The sequence below is a fragment of the Athene cunicularia genome, assembly GCF_003259725.1.
Source record: "Athene cunicularia isolate RWA chromosome 1 unlocalized genomic scaffold, athCun1 chr1_part1, whole genome shotgun sequence".
Classification (NCBI taxonomy): Eukaryota; Metazoa; Chordata; class Aves; order Strigiformes; family Strigidae; genus Athene; species Athene cunicularia.
This window is the reverse complement of record NW_020799091.1, coordinates 55,393,185-55,411,234: the sequence shown is the minus strand read 5'-3', so window position 1 is coordinate 55,411,234 and position 18,050 is coordinate 55,393,185. Positions and strand designations below refer to the sequence as shown.

The 18,050-nt window shown below is 41.2% G+C and overlaps 1 protein-coding gene across 10 annotated transcripts in view; it reads right to left on the bottom strand.

Annotated features, from left to right (window-relative positions):
- MBNL2 (muscleblind like splicing regulator 2) overlaps positions 1-2,105 on the bottom strand; it is a 95,304-nt gene extending 93,199 nt beyond the window's left edge. For 6 of the 10 annotated variants that reach the window (XM_026842194.1, XM_026842209.1, XM_026842228.1 and 3 more), the window contains exon 1: positions 1,793-2,104. The gene's annotated coding sequence lies outside the window, so the exon portion shown is untranslated. Of the gene's footprint in view, positions 1-1,792 lie in introns of all 10 variants that reach the window. The other 4 variants (XM_026842174.1, XM_026842185.1, XM_026842202.1 and 1 more) reach the window with 2 other exon arrangements.
- Between the last annotated feature and the right edge of the window lie 15,945 nt (positions 2,106-18,050).

Sequence of the window (18,050 nt, the reverse complement as noted above, 5' to 3'; positions counted from 1 at the left end):
TAAATATATACATACATACCCTGTGGATTTTTATTAATAATGCTCTATACCCCGATGTGTGTTTCACTTTTTAGCAGAATTTCAAATTCTCAAAAGACACGAGGTTGATTTTACTTAGAAGAGTGTAGCATTTAAAAATAACCAGTTCATGAACTAAAGATGTGTCCACAACTTAGCTGCAGGTCTTCCACTAGCATTTATTGAGGGAGCAGGGAAGTTTAATCCACCTCCTCTGAGCAGAGTCAGCTGTGAGGAGCCAGGAGGTGACATCAGGAGTTCTGAGCCCATGTCCTGTACTTCTCCTTGGAAAAGGGCAGAGGAGGTGTGTGTGGACAACTGGTCTAGAAGGGCCTATTTAATGCAATACTTTTAAAACTAGTGTAACTTGTTCTAGGATTAGAAAAAATCTTGGAGACTTTCCCCAAAATCACACCACTGAAAGCTTTTCTAGGCAGTAAGATGTTCTTTTACCCAATTTCTTCTTTAAAAAAAATAATCTTTAGTCTTCCTCAGCTCATACACTTAATTTTTCTACCAACATTCTGTTTGAATACAAATATCTATGTGCAACATTCATGGCTGTTACAGGAGAAATAAGATGATAACATTTTCTTGCTGTTTCACTTAACTGTTAGTCTTGGGAAAAAAAACAACAAAAAACTTATATATAGAACATATACATGATGCTGCTGAAATGCAACTGAAGACAGTCTGCTAATTCAGGTCTCTAATTATGATGCTCACTACCTTTCAGGATCCCACATCAATGCATATGGCAGTCTAAGAAAGTTGAAGAGGCTTCAGGCACATCACAAGATGAGGCAATGTCCTCAGACCCCTCCCACAATATGATGGTAAAGTTTGCTTCCAGTCTAATAAATAATAATAGTAATTAGTAACTCCCCTATTCTTCCAGAATTTTACAGACTTCTACCTAAATAATCCTTTTCTTTCTCTTCAGAACATTTAACATAAATCTTCCCCATTCCTTCCTGTCTCCTCCTCAGAAAGTTGATGTGCCTCTGTACAGTGAAATCATTGCTCTAAAAGCCAGCCTGCTCATTAAATTATTCTGCTAGCTGTGTTCTCTCTCATTAAAAATGTATAAAGATCAGATAATCGTAGCACGTATTATTAACCTCGTCTTCCTTGTTTTCATATATAGGTTCCGTTTTGCTGCCAAGAAAAGGCAGGGGAAATGCTCAGCTGAACTACAATACAAAAAAAACTCTCCCGACTTGCCTTCAAGAGCACAAGGAATCACGGTGCAGTCAAAAATGCCCATACTTTTATAACTGGGTAAAATACTGTAATCTGGTTGTATGCCTCCTAGAAGTCAAAGACAGGCAGTCTTAGCTTTAGTTAGAGCATCTGATAGGGAATTACTTAGATCAGTCACTCTAATTCACCTAAATCTTCAAATGTATCTGCTATAAACTTCACAGATTTCCAGGTTGACTCCTCCTCAAAGCTAGGAAGCACTACCAGATGACAACCCAGCTAAAAATCCAATTAGGGTAACAGCACTTCTGAAACACACTGACCTATTTCTTTTTTTACTTGCGTTATTTTAATATGCGTATACTCACATTCTATTTCTGAAGACAGCTATTTACATTGGAAATTAATTCCCTTTGAAAACAAGTTACCATAAAATCCACTTACTGCATCCAAACAGAATATATTCACCGGAGAAACATCGTTTCCCGGACTTCCCCAAGCAACACATACAGTACGCAGCATACTGCAGCAAACTCTTTAAACATTCAATAAAAGACAACGATCCTCCTACCTTGTTTAGCCCTGTCTATTCGGCACATTCCCAACGTGAACAGGAACATCTGATATAAACAAACAGCCATATCTTTCCCATCGCATCACGGTTAAGTCATTTTCACATGAAACAATGAGCAGCCCGTTTTTTTGTTTGGGTTTTGGGTTTTTTTGGGTTTTTTTTTTGGTGCTCAGAAAGCCTTGTGCCTTATCTGGGGATTTTTCTTCAGATGATGAAGCAAAGACACAGCCTAAACTCTGTTGCTGAAAGACTGCAGCCCTTCCTTCTCCCAGAGCCCTCCCAGCATATGGCAGCCAATCACACCCAGCTTCGTCAGCCCTACTGCTCTTAAACTGATCCTAACGGAATGATTGACACAGCAACACAGCACTTCTAATGTGTAAAAACAATGCATCCATACTGATGAACCAGGATTTTCCCTCACGCAGGGAAGGAGTTTTACCGGTGAGGTAAAACGATATCTCCATGAAATAACATACGCAGCAAAAGCAAACAACTCCCTTCCCCTCCCCTGCAGCAGCAGCTACACCATTTCTTGCACAAGGATTATTGAAGCTTTTGCTAATCATAAATGCTTGCACAACGTTTCCAAAACTGCAGAACTGCAATGATGCTGTTTTGGTTGTAGAGGTGAGCTGTGCACTATAAACCAAACAATCTATCCTTTATATTAACATGCAGATGAAATGCACTCCAATTGAAGCAGTAATAGTCTCATTTTAATACTGCATAATCTTATGCGCAGTGTTTGTACTTAACAGCAATACACGCATAACATCTTTCCAAATATTTGAGACCAGTTGTTAGGGACTGCAGGTATGGGATGCTTCTCGATGAAAACAATCTGTGTGATGGTGTTTTAACATCCTTGGCAGACAAATCACAGCAGCAGCATCTAAACTGCAGTTTGTATGATTAGCTTACAACTGATGTTTGTTTGTTCCAAGGTACTGGCACAGGGACTATGATACCAGTTGCCATTTTCGAGTCAGACTATAGGCAGCTCGATACTCTTGGTACACAAGGTCTGCTGTCAATCAGTTTTCCCACAAATTTTGCTGAAGTTTTAAAACAAAAGAACAAAGCAGCCAAGGATTATTGAATGTGAGTTGCAATTAAGAAAAATACAAAAAGGAGCTTAAGCTGAAAGTCAGTCTTTATGCAGAAAAGGATAAGGATTGCAGTGCAATACTACTTCAGACAGCAGTTCATGCAATTCAAGCCATTACATTAAAAACATGTAAAAAGTGTTTAAAATTCCACTAAAAGTTTAGAAATATGAATAGACAAGAGGAAAACAAAGCTCTCATTCACTGGCAGCTCTGTCCCAAGGCCCCATTGTTTCCTATGGACTGTTTTGCATATTATAAACACAGCTTCCCAAAAATCCATTATTCCTCTATCCCGCAAGCAAAAACTCTCTTTTGGGCTCCACCATCTCCCACCCTGCTTGTGGAAACCCTCCCCTCCCTGGCATGGCTTAAATGCACTCCTGCCAGCCAGCCCTCGTTCTCTGCTCAATCACCCCCTCCACTCTGCTCTGTTCTGCCCTATATAAAAAAACAAAAAAAAAACCCCACCATAAAACAAAAACCCAACCAAAAAAACAAACCACCAAACAAAACCAAACTCCACAAAAACAAAATCAACTCTGCAAAACCCCAAAAAAGCTGATTCTGGTGAGTCTCGAGGAAACCCGGGGACAGGAGTGGTGACTCCACCCATTATTAAGATGCCCTGGTGCATGTCGTATTTTCCACATTCTTTTGACTTTGCCGAACTCAAGCTGCCTGTGTTAAAAATTTTCCATGCTGGACATCTGCTGCAGGATTTATTTACTTTTCTGCCAAAACACAGTTTGCCCATTTCTAAGATAGCTGAGACAAAAACATGTTGCTCTGCCACCCTTGTAACTCACCCACTGGGGAACTCCAGCTCTCCTGCCCATGTCGGGGCATTCTCGAAATCTGGCGGAGTGCTGATCCCTTACTTTTTCAGCTGTTTTTTTTGTTAAATCAAGGATACATTTTTTGCTATACTTATGATAATATTTTCCTAATTGACAAAGCCCTAAAACCTGTTAGAATTCAACTGCCACACACCATCTTTTTTTTTTTTCCCTGATCCCCATAGTGCAAACCTCGGAAAATGTTCTGCAGTAGACGTTCACCTCCTCCTCCAGCCGTCCATCCGTATGCGGCTGGAAAGGCACCAGCCCCACAGTGCGACTGAGCATGTAATGGGCTCAAGTTACAGGAGATTAGCAGGATTTCCCCTGTAACTGCTGCTCCCATCTGCCAGAGACCAGACATTGGAGCTGACAGCAGGAAGACAACCACGCCTGTTGCTTTCATGACCCTTAGGCTGGTGCCCCACGGACATGCAGGAGACAGGCCCTTGACAGCACACTACAGAGGGGCTGTGAGAAAGGTCAGGTGGACTAAAATGTGTCATGAAGCTGGGCAGAAGAGGAAAAGACAGAAATGACAGGGAAAGGGAGGAAGAGATGCAAGAGCCAGAGTCTGGAAATCTTGGGTCCGGTCAAGCAGAAGGTTACAACAAGGAAGATGGTGGTACCCAAGCCAGGTGAGAGCTGTGGAGAGTAAGTGTCACAGTCCACAGACCACCAGCCAACAGGAGCCAGCCACCCTCCCTATGGACCGCATGCATGTTCATAAGGCAACATGTGCCAAGGGCTTTTGTGATCCATTAGCTTGCTTCTGAAGAGGAAGGAAATTTGCAAGTTACCTCAAAAAATCCCCACAAACCCAAGACGAGTCACTACTACAACCCCTCGACAGGTGAGGGTTCAGCACCACCGCTTCACAGCACATACACCAGCCAATCTTTAACCACTGCGGAGCTTCAAGTGCAGTCAAACAAGGTTGAGGCACTCCAAGGTATCATTCCTAGGACTGTCAAATCACAAACACAAACTAGCAGCCACATGCCCACCCAGCTCGTGTACGTTATTACGTTTTGGTTCCTCCCTTGCCAAAGGATCAAAAGCTGCTCAACTCAGAGCATGCTGAGAACAAATGACATTCGTGAACCCTTTGGCTAGGTCCCCATCAAAAAGCTCAAGAGAAAATGTATGATCTTTCTCAAGAAGTGGCGCTTTGAGTAGTGTGCAGCAAATAATGCATGAGTTCATGCACTGAACAAAAAGAGATTTTTAAAAATACCTGCTTGGTACATTGAGGAGTGAGGAGTTCCAAAGTGACTGATCTTAAATTGAGATACGTGCACGTGCCCATTTGTTTTTCACATCAGTTACAAAGAAAAAGGCCAGAATTTCAATTTTCAGGATGACTTAGACAATCATATTATATATTTAATTGCAAAATGACATCATCTTAGAGAAGCTGAGAAATTCAGATGTCAAACACAATGAAGAATAACAAATAAAGTTCAATTCCCCACTCAGAAAATGCCATCTGCTCTGCTTGACATGCTCCTATAATTAATGAATCAAGGGGAAAATGCTGCTAAAGGTGACCGTTACACACAATTTTCTGAAGGGTGTAGATACAGGTTTTGGGGAAAAGTGGACTATTTTGGAAGTAATTAAGAGGAGGAGAACTGGAACATGCAGAACCCTCACAGCTGTTTTTCCTTCTTTACTCTTGAATCATAGCAATTAGGTCTAATCCCAGAAACAACAAAACTTCTCAATTTAAAGGGAGTTTTGCAAGAAGCATGGAATGTATATAACACTAATGTTGAAAACATCAAGCAATTTATGTGACATTCAGTACAGCAGAAAGATGATTTTGAGCCTTGCATAGATGACCTGTAGCAGTAGTGACATTTTGGTAAGTTCAGCAATGGCAAGAACAACTTCAGAACTATTTCCTGTAATAGACTCTTCCCTTAGTAACTTCCCACAACTGCTACAACCAACAAAATTCAACTTTGGTAGCTATGGTCTGAATGACAGCATGAAGAAAAGTCAAGGCAGCTGCCAAGGTTTTAAAACTAGGCACCTAGACCTATTCATGCATAACACCACTGATGCCAGCCTTTGCAAAATACCTCTCTCAGGGCTGAAATGATGGTAGAAATCATACGTTACAAAAATAAAGAGTAATGCCAAAATTCAAGTTACTAACTGGAAGATGGTATGCTATTCTGAAAAGGCACTGCTAGGTTTAATTTTGGTATTAAAAACATGCTTATCAGAAGAACTTTAATTTCAGAATTTCAATTGTTTTAACTTCCCAACACCCAGATATCCCAACATCTCCCTAACCTAAGAAAACTGGAGATTGACTGTAGATAGACATGAAAACAGACTATTCTATTTTCATTGTATATGCTGAGAGAAATATGAAATGAAAACACACCACAGAAGCAAGCATATATTCAAGTTACATGTTAGGATTCAATCTTACCAAAATTAAGGTGGCTTCTGGAGGCCTTCCAAATCCCCTCTCTCCTTCCACTGGTTGCACAAGAAATTTAAGCCACGTCTAAACTGTGAGATCCAAACACATGGGTTCAGGCACGCATCCAGTCTACATCCTGACTTTATTTTGGGATGACAGCAATTCCCCATCAGGATGAAAACTGAGTACACGTGCACCCTTCCTTCAGAGGGTGGTTCCAGTTGGGAAGGGTGATGAAGACACCAGCCAGAGGAGAGCTGCAGTACGCTCCAACCAGGCTTTGTAGCTGAACATTTGAGGCACATATCCTGGGTGCCATGGAGAGCTGAGCTGCCTCTGGATTGTAGCCTTATGCACTTAGCTTGAAATATATTTGACCAAATATAAACAACCACATCTCACTGAGTCACTCTACTCCCCCTCTCTCTTTATAGTCACTGAAGAGAAATAGGCATTTGTGGGCTGTGATTCATCCTATCCCAAAGCAGCTATTCTAAGAGATTCCATCATATCCTAAAAGCATCTGTGTTTCTCTGTTGGTTACCTGAGATAGTCACCCTTAGGCTCCTTCTATCATGTCCTGCATTAAACATATAAGAGATGAAATCTTACTACAGAAGCAGCTTTATTAGGAACATAAATATTTAGACACTTAAGTAACATGCACTGGATAGCACTTTTGATTTTCAAATTAATTTAAAATAACTAAACACATTAACATACAGCTAAAGAACACCTGTATTTTGACAATGTACAGTTACAGCTTTGGTGTAAATCCTCAGCTTGCCATAAGCATGTTCCAGCTATGTTGCTATATAAGCTACATAAGCTTGTTCTCTAAGCTATGCTGAACTTGTTCCAGGGTTTTTTTCCCCTGACTGAACATCAATCCTTGCACTCACTCATGCTTCCTTCCTCTGAACAACTGACTGACACGAAATTAACCCAAGAGGAGTTGGGATTTGAATCCTCCTCCTAATTTTCTTTTTTTTTTTGGGGGGGGGGGGATTTGGGTGGGAGGGGTAGAGGGAAGATTGGTAAAACAACCAATATCTTGCTGACTCCGTCTAGATAAGCTAGGTAATATAAACTGGCAAAATAATAAGCAAGGTAAAATAAACTGGCAAACCACCTATACGTGCTTACTCTCAGAGTGCAGACTTATGCAGAAGCTTTTTCAGGAAAGCAATTCTATTTTTCTTTATGACAGCTGAAAAAAACTGTTTGCAGTTTTGCCAATATGAAATACCAAATCACGGAAGTATTAAAACATTAACATGTAAATTTTAGCCATTCAAACCCAGACGTCTAGTGCCTCCTTAGATGCCCTAGGGAATTCCTGGTGGCCTTCAGTGGTCACTACTGGAAAGACTGGGTTACTGGTATGTCCTGGCTTTTATCTGCCAGCCTCGTGCAGATGTCCCAGATACAACAGTCATTTTAGATGCCATATATTTAGGTACCTGTATCCATCCAAAAAAGTAAACCATTTCCTCAATACATATCAGAGTAGATCTTCCTAACCCTTCTAGGAGAATGTAAAAGGATTACATACAAAACAGAAACCCTTTATCTTCAACTGCTGAACCCTACGCAGAACAGATGTTTTATGAATCACAAGGAATCATAGGGTAAAAGCACAAGCACTATTTAAGCCAGCAACATATATCATAAATTCAAGATAAATCCTCTTTGTTAACTGACTTCATGTCCCCCTATTTTGTACAGCATCTACCACAACCAGGGAATTATCTGATGGAAGTCTCCCAAGTCTCTCACTCCAGCTGAAATAAACACCAAATGCTTAAACCTTCATAAAAATGTATTTTGAATCCACGTGGTTATGAAGGATACTTTCCAAATGTGTCAAATTAAGAAGAAAGCAAGTGTTGTACCCTTTAGTCTTTAATACCCAGTCGGAAACAATGCAAAAGTTTAAACCCACCACTACTAACTAATGCCTAAATCATCCTTAGTGAGACCCCTGTACATTGGGAAGTTCTTCCATTGCTGATAAAAACATTCTCCTTCCTCCTCAGATCCCTCCATGACTAATTTCCTCCATAGCTATTGTTCTGGCCTCAGATTTGGAGTAGCTCCTATTCAAACCCACAACAAGAGGAAACCATTTGATAAATCACCTTGTCAGAGAACCTACTAACTTCCGCCACAAAGTTACATGGGCATAGGAAAACCCTCGTGTTTCAGGGAACATAGATGGAGGATACATACCTCCATAGATGGAGGATACATAGATTCTGTCCCTTACCCTGAGAATTGGCGGGCTTCCCGTAACAGCCAACCTACTGGGAAGACAGAGAAGCAAGTTTTGTCCTCTAAGCAGTTCCCAAATTACCAGAATTAATACTTCACATAACTACATAAGTATTCCAATTACATTTTCCACAGGTAAAACAAATATTTTTTTAATCTTCTATGAAGCTTCAGTTATCAGCCTCTAACGTATCCCAGATCCTGCATATAATTCAAGCAATGGCTGCAAATAATAAATCTTCCAACCAGTGATGTAATGAGGGCTCCCTAATTATTCTTTAAATCCTAAAGCTCTATTTTATTACGCCATTATAAACTCAAAGGGAAAAATATGACACTGAAACTTAGCTACATTTTGAATTTTCCTATCCTCAATTAGCACAAAAATAATTCAATTCACTCTAATGCATTAAAATTATCCTACTGTTTTTGCATACTACTGTAATACAGGTGTAAAACATTCCATTGCTATTTAATGGGTGATGCTAGCTCCCATTTCCCTACAAGCTGTCGCTCAACAGCCTGAGTCTGTAGGGTAGTTGCTCAGGGGCATGCAGCAAAATCAGCAAGCAATCTCCACTGTAAGCAGAGAAAATGGGCTCCAGGAAATTTCACAGAATGAGAGCCAATTGAATAATATTTGTTTTTTAAAATCAGTAAGAGTAGGATTCAATCCCTCACCTTTTACAGCAATTAATAACCTGCACATGTAAGAGCAGAGGACTCCATATAATTAACAAAGCATTACTTTGGCAAGGAGGGAAGGCCTGGAGTATATAAGTACAGGGTTTTATTTCTTTCTGTGAAGTATGGATGACAGGTACGAGAAAGCTATGCCAAGTGAACTGCTGGCAAGCAACTAGTCTTTTGGTTAGCAGGCAGCTCTGTTTTGTGAAGTCTCTGAATTTGTGTTCACATAGGCAAGCTTTTCTTTAAACATCAGACTTACATGCATTCAGTCATGAGTTTTGCACCAAATTTCCATTTTCACCTCAAAAGACGTTGTTTTGTTTCAGCTTGCTCTCTGATTACTGTGAAGTGCCAGGAATACTTTAGTTGTATAATGTTTTTAAACATGACATGTGGATCTTTGCCTAATTACTTTGCTACATAATACTATATAAATGGAAGTTCATGATCATGTATCCCAATGTCATGTAAGAGAAACCAAATAAATAAGGAGCTGTATACACACAAAGCAAGAAGAATTGTTTTCAGTCAGGGAAAATAAGCCAACAAGTAAGAGTAATGAAGGGCAAGAAACAAGGTCCTCTAGCAGAAGCACTACGTGTGGGATAAAATGGCATCCAAAAGCCTGATCTCAGATGACAGCATATTTCAAGCAGCGCACATCAAGATTTAATCCTGTCACCTCAAAAATGAAGTAAATTACAGAAAGAATCAAAATGCACACAGGACTTCACCAGAATTCCGAAGGCAGAACAGAGTTTATTTGTAGGGAAATCTGCAAGGGGATAGCACGCAGTATTGTAACATGGTGTACTTCACCTCTTCTGCATTTTTCTCTGACTCTCCTCTCTCTCAGGAAAAAAATAAAAAAAAGTGCTATAAAATTGACAAAGCCATTCATTTGGCTACTCCCCCTCATACCCCCTAATAACAATAACATATGAGCACTAATACATATTAGGAAAGCCAAAATAAGATTAGAAGGCATCCTGTCTGCTACCTTAAGCTTATTTAAAGGTAGTAGCAGGCAAACGGGACTGCAAAGGAAAAGTGCAGGATGAAGTTTACACAGATCTTTTGCTACAGGTATATAACCTTATGAACTTAAGATCATAAGGCAAATTTCACTGCAGTCCACCTGTCCTCTTGGCAATTGTAATGCCACCTCGTCCCCTGAAGCCATCTTTGACACAAGGAGGGGTTTGCCTGTTTGATCAGTATTAACCATCAAAGAGCTCTGCCTCTTCCCTCTGGGCCAGGCGAGAAAAAAGGAAACTTGTTGACAAAAATAACCTCCAGGTCCTCATAAATACAGGCCAGTAATACTGATCTCAGTATTGATCACTGAAGCATTATTGTATGAACTACAAGAGCTGTATTGAGGACCTGAAATTAAGTTTACCACCAAGCATCCCAAAGTAACTGGTCAGCTCAGTTCGAAGTTGCCTAAAAAATTCTTCATTTGGGGGGGATCTGAGCCAGTCTCCTAGAAACTTTGGTTGGAAGAAACCTCTGGAAGTTACCTAGTCCAGTCTCTAACTCAAATCAAGACTCTCACCAAGAGCACATCAGGCCAGCTGTGGCTTTGACTTGACAAGTCCTGAAAAGCTCTAAGGACAGATACTACCTTCAGGATGACCTGCAATAGTGCTGCACTACCCTCTCAGTAACAAGATGTTACTAACGTCCAATCTGAATCTCTCCCAAGCAACAATTTGTTGTCATTGTCCCTTGCTGCGATTTGGCACTAAGTAGAGTTTGGTCCTCTTATCTTTATAACCATCCTCTAGTAGCTGTAAACAACTATAAACAGCTATGGGATTGTCCCTTAACCTCCTTTTCATCCAGCTAAAGCAGTCCAGCTCCCTTAGACTAGACCCCTACTAGACAGATACTATTAATAATAGTAGCTCTTCACTGGATCTAGACACAGCAACAGGACTTCATCTGAGCTGTAAGAATTGCCTTTGACAAAAGCAGTGACCATGTGCTAGTTCCCAATGGACAAACTAGCTTTATCTCTTCCCTTTACTGTTGGCAGCACATACATGGGACTATCACTCACATGTTTTGCATTTGCATTCAAAGATTCTTCTTTGAACTACTGACAGAAGGGACAGGTTAAAAGATCTGGATCCTGTACAGAAAGGTCCACAGAATTTCAGACCTTACTATTCCAGTCCTCTTGGAAATGCATTTGATATGCAAGATATCAAATTTACAAAGAAATCTACGACCAAGCCACCTAACAGCAAAAAATGAAGTTACCAGTGCTTACTTTCTAGAAGAGTTCTTTATAGATCCTTCAAAAACCAAAACCTGAGGCAGATGCTTCCAATTACGGCCACCTCCAAAGGTATTGCCTTGATACAACGTAACTTCAAGTGCATTGGCAGCCCACCAAAACCCCCCAACCTTTTAAGGATATCCCATTTTCCAATCTATTATGCAGAATGCAAAAAATTACTACGAACCCACTGACAAAATCATGCTGAAGTAAGCAAAGTGGAACTACAACAGTTTCAATCGTTGCTTCTCTTTAGAAAACTCACCTCAATCCTAAAAGCCTTCTACACAAACCGACTTTTTCCCCTCTTTCCAGTTTGTTTCCAATAGCAGGCTCCACCAGGGACCCAGCAGCAGCAGGGACCAGATCTAGCAGGTTTGGCACTGCTGGTTGCACATAAGAAAAAGTGCCTCGGTCATCTTTGAAATTTGCAAAGAAGAATGAGGTAAGCTTTCTAGAAAGCAAGAACAATGCTGTAATAATCCTCCTGTCAGCCGCAGGGCCATCACCACAATTCAGATGACCAAACCGCTCTGCTGCTTCATGAGGGAGGAGTACTGAGCTCCACCCAGCTCTGGCCTCCAGTTAATGCCACACTATTAGTCAAGCTCTTTATAGCTCAAAGTGTATTGATTTTTCTTCCCCCTTCCTCTAATTCACAACAGCAAAGACAGGTTACTTAAAGAAAATGACTGACTGAAGCCACCAACACCACCTCCTTCTAATGGAAAATGCCTTAATCTTACCATTATGGCTATTATGCCTTCACCCTTCCTGTCCACACTCACCGCTGCTCCCACAGGATGCATACCCAGGTCTAACCATTCCCAGGATTCAACAGCTTGCACCTCCAGAAAGAATCATACGGTGTCCTTGCCTCTCCTGTGGCACGCAGCAATCAGAAATGCACAGCCTACTTCACCTGCCATGGTATAAACTGGAATAGTCTGTTCAAGGAATTAAGAAAGCAACCAGAGAAATCAGATACTTCTAATAGCTGTAAGTAGCAGGAGAAATATGCTCCACCACAAACAGGAAGCAAAGAACATAAAGCATTATGAAATTAAGTGAATGAATTGAGTAACGTTAAGACCTACCTCTAACTGCCAACAGGCAATACACGATCCCAAGAGTGAAATACCTGATGCGCATTGCATCATCCAAAGCTGTCCAGATGAGATCTAAATCCCTGCCTTCCCCCCCCCACACCTCTTACTGTAGGGAGTCAAAGACTCAGGCACAAGGAGATAGCAGGAAGCACTTTGCTCACCTGTTCTGCAAACGTGACATCTAGGGTGTTCTAGTAAGGCATCTTTATTAGATTTCATTAATCTGAAAAGCTAGAGCTAACATTTATTCACTTAAAGACAATAAACAGCTTTAGGAATGCTAAGCACTTATATTTTGTAATGGAAGGTAGCAAAACGTCCCAGAATGATAAATCTCAGGAATTTCAACTGATATATTAACAAGGCTGAACATGCTGAAGTCTGCAAGATTCATCTTTTCATGCTCTGTATGAAAAGACGGGTTTTCTCATAGTCTCCTTGGCACCTTCACAGGTCACCTCCGGTCCAGCCTGCAGAGTTGGTCATATTTTTGACCTGACACTTGAGAGAGAAGTTGAACGTTAAGGACATCACAACACTGCTGCTGTTATGGAAAGAGCATCACCTCATTCAGGAAAGCGAAAGAACGTCCAGTTTTCCAGGAACTAGAGAAAGCCTCAGTATAGAGCAAAGACCGAGAAACTCCAAAATCTTTTACAGCTCACATAAAACCAGCAGGGCAAGGGCCTGAGGGCTCAGGGAACCACACGTTAGCAATGATCAAAAATACAGTCAACCACTGCTCCAGTAACACACCTCAAAATCACCCTGATGTTTTCAAAAATCTTACCATATACACAAATAGGACAAAAATTCCAGATTTGAGAATGGTAAATAAAGGCTAAAATAACTAATGCATCAAATCAATGCTCTGTGCCTATGACATCCATATAGACACACTGCACTGCAAGGAAACGCTCGACTTTGTGAAAACCTTGAGCACACTTGGAAAGCCCTCTCAGGTAACAAAAATGCATACGCATTCACCCATACGCACCAACTGCCAGCTTACACAACTAAAGTTAAGCACGTTTAGATATACCCCCGTACCTTAAAATGGTTTTCTTTTTCTCTGAGATCTGTGAATTCAACCAATACCCCTTCTAGTTTTATTAACAAAATACCCAGAAGTTTCCTTCCCCCTTGAAAACACAATAGTCCTACCACTGCTGAAGAAACTCGCCATGGATACACTGTCTTTGGCAATCACTGGTTAGTGCCAAATCTCCCATTCCTGAAAAAGGTCAGTAACAAAGCCAACTATCGGCTCACTTAAATGAACATAACACCGGGGAGAGAGAACATGGATCTTCTTATACTTCAAATTATCTCTTGTCAGAGGAGGTATATTCAACCTCTCAGACCTCCTTTTTGATACCATCAGGCATGAAATATTTGTCTCTCACCAGTGGGGTAGGGACACCTCACAAGGGCCCACAAAAATATGAACAACAGCGTGGGTCCTTCCTGGATAAATTAGAAGCAATGGGGAAACAAGCAGTAGTACAAACTAGCAACAGTGATAAGCTGCTCCATCACTCGATCCTTTCCCTGTAGAGACCTACAAAGCTCAACTCCCTCTATGCTACCTTCTAACATCAGTGTCAAACCACCAGGTGAACCAGCCAGAAAGATTTTCAAATTCTCTCAATGTGGAGGCACAACAGACTTATTTATCCTTCAGCACAAACAGCTGCAGAACCATCAAAACAAGGAGGAGTAGCTGAAGTTAAACCTAAACATGGATTTTGGTGGTAAGCAGAGGAAAACACTGTCACAGACAGACCTTGGTTTTGTGGCTTTAAGATACATGATCCCAACTGATCATAGGTCAGAAGTATTTCTGGACTTTACACTGACATTATACTTTCACACTGAAACATTACTCAGTGACAGTGTTGCTGTCTCAGCTCTATACAAGCAAAGAGTGACTTGCATCTCCAGTACGCTGCGGGCAGCTCAAGAAGCCTTCCCATCTAGAAAATTCGATTACTCCAGAACGTATTATGTCTTTCCCCAGTAACACAGCTGCATACCATCATTCTCCCATCTTTCAGGCTGCATCCCCACAGTGCTCAAACACCTAACCACAATCTTACATCTCCCTGTGGTCCCAGCCAGAAAAAGGGCTACCTTGGGCTCCACAAAGTAACAGCCCCTGACAGTCATCATTGCCATCAGTCACCCAATATGAGCCAGCTGCAAATCAAGACAAACTGTTGAGTTATTCAACACTTCAAGTTCTTTGGATAAGTCTACTCTTCCTTCATGTCTGTAGTTGATTGAGCCATACCAACTACATTTTTATTGCAAATTTAGTTGAGTATTTCAATACTGTGTTTCTTTGAAGCCATAAGCAAATTGACTGTGTCAAACCCAGTTATCACAAATAACCCAACCACAATGATCAAGACAGCAAAAAGCACAGGGGAAATATCAGCAGTAGAAAAGAAATAGATTGTTTTTGTTTTTGAAGGTTTATTCATCAGAAATGAGCAACTTGAAACTGAAAAGTGTTTCTGATCAACACTCTTCCCTGACTTTCACTTCAATGACATTTTAATGAACACTTTCTAACAAGCTCTACTTACGTAAAGTTGCAAATGAACGTGGGAGAATACTGAAGAAAGGTAAGGGGCGGGGGGAGAAAATTCCATCAGGCATTTTATTTCTTGGATGCCTCTGAGAAAATGAATAATAATTCATCTGGTGAAAAGTGATCCAGCAAAGATTCGATTGGTAAAAGACATCTGGAAAGGAGTAATATGTAGACAGAGAGTCTGAATTATGATAGAGGGACATGAAGAAAAATACAGTGAGATCTGGAAGCCAATTAGGTTACTTCATAATTCTGCAAAGATGAAGGTAGCATGTTCACATCTGTCCTGAGTACTCTCAGCCCCAGAGAGCTAACAATAAACTGCCAGAAGAAAATTTATAGAAGAGTAGTAAATGTGATTGTAGGACTGGCTGGAGCCATATGAAGTGAGATTTCTACCCTGATAACTGACAGTATGAAAATGCCCTCTTTGATAACAGGTTTAATATGGTTCATGGTTCATTATTTCTGGTTTTATTGACAGGTTGGACCAAATTCTGAAACCTTCCCGTAGAACCACAATAAAACCTATGAGGGCCTATTAAGGTGGGGAAAAAAAAAGGCAACATAAACAAGCTGACTGTTCATTCACCTAGCATGGCAGGAGTTTCAGTGAGAACATGCCAAACCTAAATAAATTAGGCTCTATAATTTTACTCAGCAGCGTAAGGAGTAAAATAATCACACTGTGCTGCTGAGATTCCAAGAGCTACCCAGAGGATGAGAAAACATCTAACACCATCAGGCAGCAATGGGAATACCAATTTAATACACTTTTTCTTCTTCCTGCCATAAATTGCTAACAGAACTTTTTCCAGTGTCTTATAACCAAGCTTTTAATCCAAGAAAAAGCAAGACCAAGTTGTTCCCAAAATGGCAATCATATGCCACTGGTGGCAGGACTCACATATCACTTTTGCTATGTTAGGTATAACACAGTTTAAGAATCCCTAGGTTAGTAGAAAAAGTAGTCTATTTAGTACTGCACACTACAGTTCTACAGACTCTGCAACCAGCAGAGAAACTACCGAGCAGCTGTAGTAGAAGAGATGAAAATTTCACCCACCAAGTGTTAGCAGCAAGTAGACTTTATTTTTAATCTTCTTATGACAACTGTTATTCTGTAAAAGCCAAATTTAAGAAAATGATGCTCAAATGAAGATTTCGGCATCACAATCCCAAACATACCAATGCCAAAGATATGAAATTTTGGCAGGTTTACTCATGTCTAAAAACAGGCCATCTCTTCAGAGAGAGGGCCGTAAATGATAAAGGAGATTAGTTTCAGAAAGTATGTTGAGGTGACACATGTCATGCCACCCACCGATTCCACCTGCACAATGCAGAAGTACCACTCCTGTGGTGACAGCAAGGATACCAAAACAAAACTGCCCACTTCTTCAGGTACAGGAAGACACCACTGTACAGACACTATCCTGCAAGTTATCTTGGATGGACAGACCAACCTCTACACTAGCGCAAATCACCGCCGTAGCCCACTGCTATTCCAAATGTCACTCACACATAGATGAGCCGTAGCATACACCAGCACCTATGGCAAGTGCCAAAGGCTGAGGTGCCCCATCTCGAAGCTCCAGCCTGTGTCAGAAGTTTTGTTGCTACGATCTCCAAAGAGCAACACCGGCTGGCACCCCACCACCACTTTATCACAGGAGAGAGGAACCGCAGGGCTCCACCCGGGGTTCATATACCCTCTAAAAACACACGAGGTTAACGATACACAAAAGGGCCTTGTCCGCAGTGGGAAGAATTACATGCTGTTCAGCAGCGGTATCAGCTGTACTGGCTGTACGCAAATAGCATTAATGCCAAACACAAGTTACAAATTTGCATCACTGATACTGAAGCTTTTTTTTAAAAAAAAATTTTATTGAACATCCTCGAAAACTGTATGAAATATGCTTTCCACTAGTCCTTGACAGTGATTTCCTGGAAGAGTTTAAATACGTATTTGTCCCTAAAGCCTACCACAGGCACCTTTTTCATTTGCGCAGTGTGGTATGTGCACTCGCAATGAGAAAACGGAGGACAGATGGCTAAATCTATGCATATTTACCAAGGTATGAATACCATGTTAAAATCATAAGCGCTAGGCCAAGTCACATGTTTAAAATTAATTACACTTCCGCTACTACCTACAAGTCCACACTGCTTTAAAAATCTACAAGTCTGAACAAGATACGTCAGTGTGACACGATCACTTAAGTATATTAATCCCACATGGATATCCTCTGCAGCTGAATTAAAGGCACACAAGTTGTTCCATGCTACTGTTCAAATACGTATTCAGCAACATTACTGCTGTCTGCTCCCCTCCCAGCAGAAATGCAAATGAACCTAAAAGAAACAGAAAAAACATCTGGAAAGAGAATCCTACAAGCAGTGTTCTCAGAGCTCCAATATATTCCAATATAATATATACGCGTATATATTCCATGTATACATAGGTAAGAGTTACGTATAGGTACATACAAGGAATAAATAGTGTTTCCGCACAAAACTAGCGGAAAAAAACCCACTTAATTTGTGACAGCTTTTCCCTCCTGTCACACTCACCTTCACGGGTGGCAGTTCCCCACCACCACCACCCCCCAAACCTGCCCAGCGATCCCCCGGACACAGGGCTGAAGTGGGGGACGTGGGGAGGGGAGAAATTTGGAGGAAGCCGCTGGGGCGGCCACGGCCCCACGCAGCTCTTTTCCTTTCCCTTCCAGAAGTAACAAAAACTTATGCCTCCCGCTCGCTGCTGCTCCCCGCAAGCACGCCGTGCCAAATGCTGACTTAACAAAACCATAAATCACCGCTGAACCAGATGCAGCGGGCAGGCAGCAGCGCCCGCCGCCTCCCGCCCCGTCGGCTCCCCCACAAAACCGAAGGGGACGCGAGT